Here is an 11,167-nt window from a genome sequence, read left to right as displayed (position 1 = left end):
CAAGTGCCGGGAAGAGAAATTGCCATAACTTCTGGCTATACAAACAAGCAAGTCTCAGGCCATTCTTAAAGGGTCCATGTATAGACATATTTGGGCTCACTTCCTCTGAGCTCCAGCATTCAGGTATCATCTTGAAAGGAACCTGGGTATTTGGGGAGGAACTAACTTGGCGGGAATCAGGGAAAGAGCTGGTGGGGCAGCCTTCTCTAAGACAAAAGTGCTTGCTACAGAACTGGCAGTCTGTGCTATATCTAAATCTCCATCAATCTGGCTCACACTTTTTGCCCTGCCTTGGTAATTCCCTGATACCCAACTCCTTACTTGCAGGCTCATACGAGCTATTTCAGGTGATTTTTTCCATAGAACTGGCATCTCTTGCTTCATGCTTTGGACTTTCCTAAAATCTCTCAAGCAAGAAGTAGCTGGTGTCAGCATGCCCCATACCTCTCAATAAGTGGCCCAGCACTATCAGTATCCCACCCTGTTTAATGTGTTGGCCTCTCCTGGGAACCTCTAAGTTCAAAACAAGTATGGTGGGTGGTACAGGCAAAAGTTGACTTTGCACTTCTTAAGAAACCCCAGAGCCAGTGCACCTGGTGGTCAATTGTGACCACAACAGATTATAACTCTACCACCTCCATGAGTGACAAACTCAAGGGGCAGACTCAGTCAGCACCAAAGTCCCACTGAAGCAAGTCCTGTTCCATAGGGTTGACTCCTGTACAGCAGCTCTTCAGCTGTAGTCACAGCTGATTTCCCTGGAAGTCAATTTCTCCCAATGAGGCTCAACTACAATAGGACAGTGTATACAGCTCACTCTTCAGCCCCTGTGTGAGCTGTATACTGACTGGGGAGGCTGATTTACTGGGCCCTTCAGGATACTTAACACACAAGGCGACTCTACCAAGTCTAGGAGATATAGCTGAACTACCTAATACATAGAAACACAGGGAAGCAGCCAAAATGCAGAGACAAAGAAACATGTCACAAATGAAAGAATATGAGACATCTCTAGAAAAAGAAGTACATTAAATGGAAGCAAGAAAACTACAAAACACAGAGTTCAAAACAATGATTATAAGGATGCTCATGGGAGTACTGGAAAGAGAAGAGGGGGAGCAAGAAATCAAAAACCTGTTTGAAAAAATAATGACAGAAAAGTTCCCTTACCTAGTGAAAGAAATAGACATACAAGTACAGGAAGCACAGAGTCCCAAAAAGATGAACCCAAAGAGGCCTACAACAAGACACATCATAATTAAAATGCCAAGGGTTAAAGACAAAGAGAGAATCTTAAAAGCAACAAGAGAAAAGATGTTAGTTACCTACAAGGGAACAACCATACGACTGTCAGCTTATTTCTCAACAGAAACTTTGCAAGCAAGAAAGGAGTGGCAAAAAATATTCAAAGTGATGAAAAACAGTGATATACAACCAAGATTACTTTACCCAGCAAAGCTATCATTTAGAATTGAAGGTCAGATAAAGAGCTTCCCAGACAAGAAAAAGCCAAAGGAGTTCATCACCACCAAACCAGAATTAAATGAAATGTTAAAAGGTCTTCTTTAAGAAGAAGAAATAAAATATCAAAAATATGAACAATAAAATGATAATAAATGCATATCTATCAACAATTGAATATAAAACTTAAAATAAATGAACAAGGAATTTAATGAACAAAATAAACTGAAGAATAAAATAAAATCAGAGGCATGTAAACATGGAACAGACTTACAAATCTCAGAGAGAAGGGGAGAGGAGCCCAGGGATAGATTAACCAAAGAACTTATATGCACATATGTATTACCTATGGACACAGACCATAGGGTGGTGAAGGGCAGGGGTGGGGTAGGACCTGAGTGGAGGGGGTAATCATGGAAAGATAGGTGGATATCTATAATACTCTCCACAATAAAGGTTATTTTAAAAGCAGAGTATAGGTTTAAGGACCACTTGGATCTGTGGAATAACTATATTATTAATAGCTCTTAGGACTTGGACAAACTGCCTTCCTCTTCCATTTGGTTTATGGACAAGTAGGATAGGGGTGTTCCAAGGACTAACGCAAGGGCCAACAAATCCCTTGTGTATAAAGCCATCTACTATCTATTTTATCCCAGGTAGGACCTTGGGGTTCAGGGGTATTGTTTAATGTTGGAGAAAGAATTATTATAATCAACTGTATTTTGGTTGGAGGGGATAAATATATTACAGCATATCCATGCCCAGGGACTGCCAGGCAGATTTTGAAGAATGGGCTGGGTATTATCAACCAGGTTGGTTGGATTAACAGAAATTTGGACAAATGCCATTTTAGTGACAGGCTCAATAGGTGAAGATAGTTCAAGTATCATTTCCCCCTTTTGAGAAAAGAAAATATGTGCCTTATGTACTTCTAGAAAATATTTTCCTGGAAGGTGTAAAGGAGCTGATGGCACAAATAGGAAGTGGTATCTGCCAGTTATTTGTCCTAGTTGGAAATGAATAGGTACATATTTAGAGACTATACTGAGTTTTTTGGGTACTTCAACCATCTGGATGAACTCTGAACTTTTAGAAGAAGACATTGACAGTGGCTTGGGATTGAGGACAAACAGGTAGCTCCAATATCAATTAGACAACTGACCAATTTGTCCCCAGTCCTATATCCAATTCCCCCAACTTGTTGCTTTGAAGTAAGGGAAATGTCCCCTTAATGTGACTAGAGCATCCTTAGTATTGTATGAAGGATGGTGGCTGGGGGACCCTTACTAGGATTCAGCTGCTGCCATTGCTTAAATCTTTTGGCACTAGTAAAAGTGGCAATTCTTTTATTTTTTTATTTTTTTAATATATTTTATTGATTTTTTACAGAGAGGAAGGGAGAGGGATAGAAAGTTAGAAACATCGATGAGAGAGAAACATCAATCAGCTGCCTCCTGCACACACCCACTGGGGATGTGCCCGCAACCAAGGTACATGCCCTTGACTGGAATCGAACCTGGGACCCTTCCGTCCACAGGCCGACGCTCTATCCACTGAGCCAAACCAGTTAGGGCAAAAGGGGCAATCCTTTTAAAAATGTGCAGGGTTTTCACAATAAAAACAAGTTTGTGTGTGTGTGTGTGTGTGTGTGTGTTTGGGTTATGGGAAATAAGCACCTTGAGGGCAGCCGTTTTAACTGAAGCTATTGAAGGGCCATTAGTTTGGTGATCTTATTCTGGTAGCTTAAGGCTTAAGTAAACTTGGACTCTATCCTTTTCTAATGTTTTAGATAATTGATTTGCCAGTGAAGCAATCTCATGAGGATGTTTTTCTGTCCAGTTAAAATCGTATTGTTTTATGAGAGCACCAAGGGCTTTAGAAAGGCTGGCCATGAAAATGAGGTTGGATAAATTGTTTTAACACTTAAATCTTTAATTTCCAGTTTCTTTCAGAAAGCCTGTTTGAATCAGTCAAAAGAGTGGAGGACAGGTTTATCATTTTTTGCACAAAATGGTGAATGACTTTCCAATTTACTTGGAGGGGAAAAATTAGAGGAATGGACTTTAGCGAGTTAGCAGTCTGTTTTTTGTTCCATTTTTTTAAATTCGAACAGGACCTAAAGTTTTTTGGACCTTTTTTATTCTGTGGCCTGTATTAATTCTTTAGGCCAAAATGTCTTTCATAAGTTGATGATGGTTAGAAAGACCAGGGTTATAGATTTTGACAATTCCCTGTTAAAATTCAGGGGAATTATTTTTAGAATTAGGGAAATCTTTTACTAATGCAAAAAATTTAGATTTTTTCCAGGATGCATAAGCAATGTGACATCTTTCTTCCCCTGCTGTTAGAATTTTTAAAGGGGCTATAAAGATAAGGGAAGAGGGTCAGGTATATTAAGAAATGTAGGGAAGTCAGGAGAAGAGAACAAAGGAAATTCAAAAAGAAAACAATGGGGAGGAAGCAAGGAAAGAAGCCAGGGAGATGAAGGAGATGCAGAAGGTAAATATGCAGGTGAGCAAGAAGGACTAGTAAGGGATTGTCTAAGACTCTTTTAATTGGTTTATCTTTGGATTTGCAAGCAGAAGGGTCAGAGAAAAAATTCTTCAATTGACTCCTTTTCATTTTTGTTTTACAAGTTAAGGTTACTTTTTCAAATTTATCTAGGCATTTACCCAATGTAGAATTACCTTCTCTAAGGGAAGTAATAGTGGCCTCTTGATTTCATTTAGAGTTATCAACAGGCCTTCCTGCTCAGTCTAGAAACTTTTCTCCCCTTTTCTAGTCTTCTTAAAAGTCACCAAAAGCAAATTAGAAAAATCTTGCATCTTCTTTACAAAAAGTAATAATTCAGATCATGTGTTTGGTCTTTATGTGTTTGTGTATTACATGTGGTGTGATTTCTATCTTCAGATGGCATTACTAAGGGGTGATATTTTATTGGCCTAAAGAGATTAAATAATTATATAGGTTAAGCAAAATCCTGTGGCCTGGACAAAATATTTAATATTAAAACTGGTTTAAGTTTGATTAATGTCTTTTACAGTTATAACCACAAAATATGTTTGTTTTACCTAGATTTACTAAGAGTTTATGATATAACCAGGAGCCCAGTGCGTGATTTGAAATCACGCGCATTGCCCACCCTCTAATCACCAGTACAGCCCTGCCTCACTCCCTGGGCCCTGCAATAGCTGCGTCTGCTGCCAGTCTGGGCCTGCCTCCCTCTCTGGCCCTTGAAGCAGCTGTGGCCACTGCTGATCAGGCCCATCCCCAGCACAGGCATGCGGAGGCCCCTGTCGCCCCGCACCTGATGCTGTGCATGCAACCTCCTCCTGTCCGGTCGACTCGACCCGTTACAGCGTTCCCATTAATTAGCATATTTCTCTATTATATATATATATATATTTTTCCAGTATATTTGACAACCTTCCCTAAGTTTAAATTTTAAAAGACATTTTAATTTAAAGATGACTTTTGGTTATTCTAATGGACCCAAGGATTTATTCTCTCTCCTTATAAAAGAAATGTTTTTAAACTAAATTAAGCCTATTTAATATGCTGAAATTACATGGGAAGCTTTGCCAAATAAAAAATAATAATCACTATTCTATTTGTCTACATATATTTTTATTAAAATTATATTCTAAAGATTTCAATCTGCCCTACAAAATAACTAAAAAAGATTCAAAACCAAATTCAGCCCTAGCCAATTTGGCTCAGTGGATAGAGCATCGGCCTGTGGACTGAAAAGTCCCAGGTTTGATTCTGGTCAAGGGCACATACCTAGGTTGTGGGCTCTGTCCCCAGTAGGGTATGTGCAGGAGGCAGCTGATCAATGCTTCTCTCTCATTATTGATGTTTCTATCTCTCCCTCTCCCTTCCTCTCTGAAATCAATAAAAATATATATTTTTAAAAAACACAAGTTCAAACAGGAAATTCTCAGGAGTAAGAGTTGTCCTTTCAGTGAGACCAATAGTGATGGTTCCCTGTGGGGCATCCCCAGTGGTACTCTGGGTGTTGTGGTCCACACATTGGAAGTTTATGAATTATTTCCAATGTTCAATGCACACTTCTATTAAGCCATATGCAGTATTTTAAAATTTTACATATTATTTGCCCTTTATATATTGAAATAATGTATTGAATTTTAAAAATATGTGTGTGTGAACTTTATATTATTCTCTATGCCATTTTATAGTAATTATTATTCACCAAATAATTCTTGTATTGGAATGTTATATCTTATAGAAAAGCAAAGTTTTTTTTTAATCCACTGCATTATAATTAAATCTATAACTATGCCACTTTAAGTTTTGTGATTTATAGACAATCATTATTTTACTCTGATGCATTTGCAGATATTTTACATCTTTAGAAAAATCCATGCAAAGTACTTTGTCTTACACTAAAAGGTTTCTGAACAGGTAATATCTTTGAGCTGGATGAAGAGTTATAGAACTCTAAGGAATAACTGAATTCATGAACATACTTCCAAATATAATCAGGATAAACAACAATAAAATGGTTATCGGGAGGAACATGGCAGCTGGCAGGACATTAGGGAAGGAGAGAGTGTGAGTAAAAGAGCACGAGAGAAGTGTGTGGACGTGTGTGGTATATGTGTGGGAGAGTGAGAGACAGTTAGGTCTTGCAGGTGTCTCAGGGACTGGCATATTGAGCTTTTCTAGATGAAGAGCCCCTGCTACTTCCACAGGCACTCCAAGGCTGGGAGAGGCCTTGGCAAGGAACCCACACCATCTTATAGAGGGGAGCAGAAGAGACCAGGAGTGCAGCCATACCAATATCCAGACTGGCCTTGGACACCATGCCAGACCCATACAGGGAGCCACAAGCCAGCCATAATCTATGTGGAACCACCACCATCCCTGGCAGAGAGTAACACAGTACCTCACCTGGGGCTCCTAGACATCTGCAGTGAGTGCACAGTATGACCTTCCACACTGTGCACCCTCATCAGCCTGCTGGGACCCAGTGGCCCAGGATCCTGCTCCAGATGCCCACTATGATTGCAAGCCAGGGGGACCTCTTGTGCCCCACCTGTGCTGCCCTAGAACTGTGCTTCCAGTCTGACCCACAGCCACTTGGCACTGACTCCACTCCAGCCACCTGGCACTGACTCCACTCCTTTATTACTCCAGGAGAGGTAACCCAGAGCAATCCCATGAACCCAGCCAGGGGCCACAGGACCACGATGCAAGTGCAATGCCAGAGGTAACTAAGGACCTACCCGGCTTCAGGTGCCAGGGCCACACAGAATTATATGCCAGAGGGCTCTGGGTCCTCACAGGAAATCACACACCAGAGGGACTGTGTACATGCCCCCAACACCCTGAGCATCTGAAGCGGACAATTGAGGAACCAGATCACAGGGAGAAGGGGATACAACTCAGAGCAGAGACAATAAAGGCATGAGACTCAAGGTAAACCCAGCCTCTGGACTAACAATTTCTGGACCATTGGTTCAATAGGGACTTCAAGCTCTCAAACCCCTTTCCCAGGGCCAGAAAGAGACAGAAAATGTGGAGACAAAGCAACAATCCCCAAAGGAAAGAAAAGGAGAAATAGCTAGAAAATGAACTAAATTAAATGGAAGCAAGCAATATGTCAGAGTAATGATTATAAAGATGCTCAACTGTCTAGATAAGAAATTCACCAACATGTGTAAGAATCAAGAAGAAGTAAAGAATGACATAGCTGCAATAAAAAGCATAATGAAAGGTTTCAACAGTAGACTAGAAGAAGTGGAGAACCTAATCAGTGAGTTAGAAGACAGGGTTAAAAAAATACACAATCTGAATATCAATCGGAAAAAAAATAAAGCAGAAGGAGAGTTTAAATTAGCTTTGGTACAACATGAAACAAAGCAGTGTCTGCATAATAGAAGTGCCAGAGGTCAAGGAGAGGAGCAAGGAATAGAAAACCTATTTGCAGAAATAATAACAGAAAACTTCCCTGACTTGGTGAAGAAAAAGTCACAAAAACACAGAGTCCCTAACAATATGAATCCAGAAAGAACCACACCAACACACATAATTACAGTGGCAAACATTGACAACAAAGAATGAATCATAAGGGCTGCAAGAGAGACAGAAAGATACCTACCTACAAGAGAACTCCATTAGACTATCAAATGAAAGAAGAAAATAAAAAAACACATCAGTCCAGAAGGGAATGGAATAAAGTATACAAAGTCATACAAAGCAAGGGACTGAATCCAAGAGTGACCTATCCAGCAAGGCTATATATAAAGATTGAAGGGAAAATTAGGAGGTTTGTAGACAAAAATGTCTAAGAGAGTTTATTACCACCAAGCCAGAAATCCAAGAAATGTTAAAGGTAATGTTGTAATGTTAGCCAGGCTAACCAAAAAGCAAAGAGAGAGGACTCAAATAAACAAAATCAGAAATGAAAGAGGCAGAAATAACAACAGACCCCACAAAAATACAAAGGATTGTTAAAAAATATTATGAATAACTTTATTCCTACAAACTAGACAACCTAGAGGAAATGGACATATTCCTAGAAAAATACAACCTTCCAAAACTCAATCAGGAAGAATCTAAAAATCTCAATAGGCCAATAACTATGGAAGAAATTGAAGCAGTTAGCAAAAAGCTTCCAGCAAACAAAAGCCTGGGCCAGACAGCTTCACAGGGAGTTTTACCAAACATTAAAGAAGAAATAAAGCCTGTCCTCCTCAGACTATTAAAAAATTTCAAGAGGAAGGATCACTTCTAAGCCCATTCAATGAAGCCAGCATTACCCTAATAACAAAACCAGATAAAGACAAAACAATGAAAGAGAACTACAGGTCAATATCCCTCATGAGCACAGATGCCAAAATCCTCAACAAATTTCTAGCAAATCGGATCCAGCATTACATCAGAAAGATTATACACCATGACCAAGTAGGATTTATCCCCGGGTTGTAAAAATGGTACAATATGCACAAATTAATATATGTGATATATCACATAAACAAATTGAGATAAAAATCACATAGTCATATCAATTAATGCAGAAAAAGCATTTGACAAAGTCCAAGAACATATCTTGATAAAAACTCTCAGAAGAGTGGAAATATATATCGTATCTCAACACAATAAAAGCCTTCTATGACAAACCTATAGCCAACATCATACTCAATGGGAAAAAACTAAAACCATCCACCTAAGAACAGGAACTAGAAAGGGATTCCCACTTTCACCACTCCTGTTCTACATAGTATTGGAAGTTCTAGCCATAGCAATTAGACAAGAAGGAGAAATAAAATGTATCCTAATTTGAAAAGAAGATGTAAAACTGTCATTATTTGAAGATGACATGATACTATACATAGAAAACCATAAAGACTCCATCAAAAAATTATTAGACTTAATAAATGAATTCAGCAGTGTAGCAGGATACAAAATTAATGCCAAGAAATCTATGGCATTTTTATATAGCAATAGTGAATATACAGAAAGAGAGATTTAAAAAAAACAATCCCATTTACCATCACACCAAAAAAATAAGATACTTAAGAATAAACTTAACTAAGGATGTAAAAGAACCATACTCAGAAAACCACAGGACACTGAAAAAAAGAGATAGAGGAAGACATAAAAAGATGGAAGAACATACCGTATTCATGGATTGGTAGAATCAATACCATTAAAATGTCCATACTATCCAAAACAATCTATAGATTCAATACACTCCCCATGAAAATACCAACGGCATATTTCACAGACCTAGAACGAACTCTCCAAAAACTCATCTGGAATAAAAAATGACCCCAAATAGCTGCAGCAATCCTGAGAAAGAACAAAGTAGGAGGCATCTTAATACCAGCTATCAAGCTGTATTACAAAGCCACTGTTCTCAAAACTGCCTGGTACTGGCACAAGAACAGACATATAGATCAATGGAATAGAATAGAGAACCCAGAAATCGACCCAAACCACTATGCTCAATTAATATTTGACAAAGGAGGCAAGAATATACAATGGAATCGAGACAGTATTTTCAACAAAATGGTGTTGTGAAAATTGGACAGATACATGCAAAAAAATTAAACTAGACCACCAACTTACACCATACACAAAAATAAACTCAAAATGGATAAAGGACTTCAATGTAAGATGGGAAACCATAAAAATATTAGAGGAATCCACGGGCAGCAAAATCTCAGATATGTTTTGAAGCAGTATCTTCACTGATGCAGCTCCTAAGGCAATGGAAACTAAAGAGAAAATAAACAAATGGGACTGCATCAAAATAAAAAGCCTCTGCACAGCAAAAGAAACCATCCACCAAATAACAAGATAGCCCACTGCATGGGAGAACATATTTGCCAATGTTATCACTGATAAGGGTTTAATCTCCAACATTTACAAGGAACTCTTACAACTTAACAAAAGGAAGGTAAACAACCCAATCAAAAAATGGGCAACAGACCTGAATGGATACTTTATGAAAGAGGACATACAGAAGGCCAAGAGACATATGAAAACATGCTCAAAGTCACTAATTATACGAGAGATGCAAATCAAAACGACAATGCAGTACCATCTCACACCTGTCAGAATGGCTATCATCAACAAATCAACAAATGACAAGTGCTGGCGAGGATGCAGAGAAAAAGGAACCCTTGTGCACTGCTGGTGGGAATGCAGACTGGTGCAGCCACTGTGGAGAACAGTATGGAGTTTATTCAAAAAACGAAAAATGAAACTTCCATTTGACACAGTGATCTCACTTCTAGGAATATATCCCAAGAAACCAGAAACACCAATCAGAAAGGATATATGCATCCCTATGTTCATAGCAGCACAATTTACAATAGCTAAGATTTGGAAACAGCCTGAGTGCCCATCAGCAAATGAGTGGATTAGAAAACTGTGGTACATCTACACAATGGAATACTATGCTGCTCTAAAAAAAGGAAGGAATTATTATTATTTGCAACAGTATGGATGGAACTGGAGAGCTAGTTTTAATATATTTAAATATTAGCTGACTTAAGTTTACTATATCCGTAGCTGAGTTTTGTAACTGCTATTTATGATAAAAGTATTTGTCAGTAACAATCACTTGGGGACAATTCTTTAGGAATAACATGAACAACACTTATTTTTTGTGGAGAGTGGCTACAGTGTTTGAACAGGTTCAAGCCTCAGACTAATAAGAGGGCACAGTCTTCTCATGGCAAAGTCACGTGCAAGTCCCAGCTTGGAGGGCAAAGCCTGCCCAGCCCAATTATAACCACAGGCTGTAATTGTAAGCTTGAACCTGCAGTCCGAACACGTTATCCCACGTGGCTGAGTAATGTGGGCTTGATAGAGTTCAGGTGCATGTAATTTATTAGGCTGGAACATTGTTAACATCTTGACCATGCCCTTACTTTACCTCCTGGAAGCTGGCTATAAAATAAAAGACTTGGCTTGCGAGCACTGTCGCTGTCTCTCCATCAGAGAAGCAGCATCCCACCGAGACCCAGCTTTCATTCTCTTGTCTGTCTTTTCTAAATCCTTCACTGCCCCCCTCAAGCTCACCCTTGGCCGTGCTGGCGCAGCACAAGTGGTGCCCAATGTGGGTCTTGAGTAGGGGAACTAAAATTGGAAGGTGAAAGGAGGCTCCAGTGAGGCGCACACAGAAAGCAAAAGTAGAAAAATAAAAGCAAGTGCAGAAAGCAAAAGT

This window comes from Myotis brandtii, unplaced genomic scaffold, assembly GCF_000412655.1.
Source record: "Myotis brandtii unplaced genomic scaffold, ASM41265v1 scaffold742, whole genome shotgun sequence".
Lineage (NCBI taxonomy): Eukaryota > Metazoa > Chordata > Mammalia > Chiroptera > Vespertilionidae > Myotis > Myotis brandtii.
Note: the sequence above shows the minus strand (reverse complement) of the source record.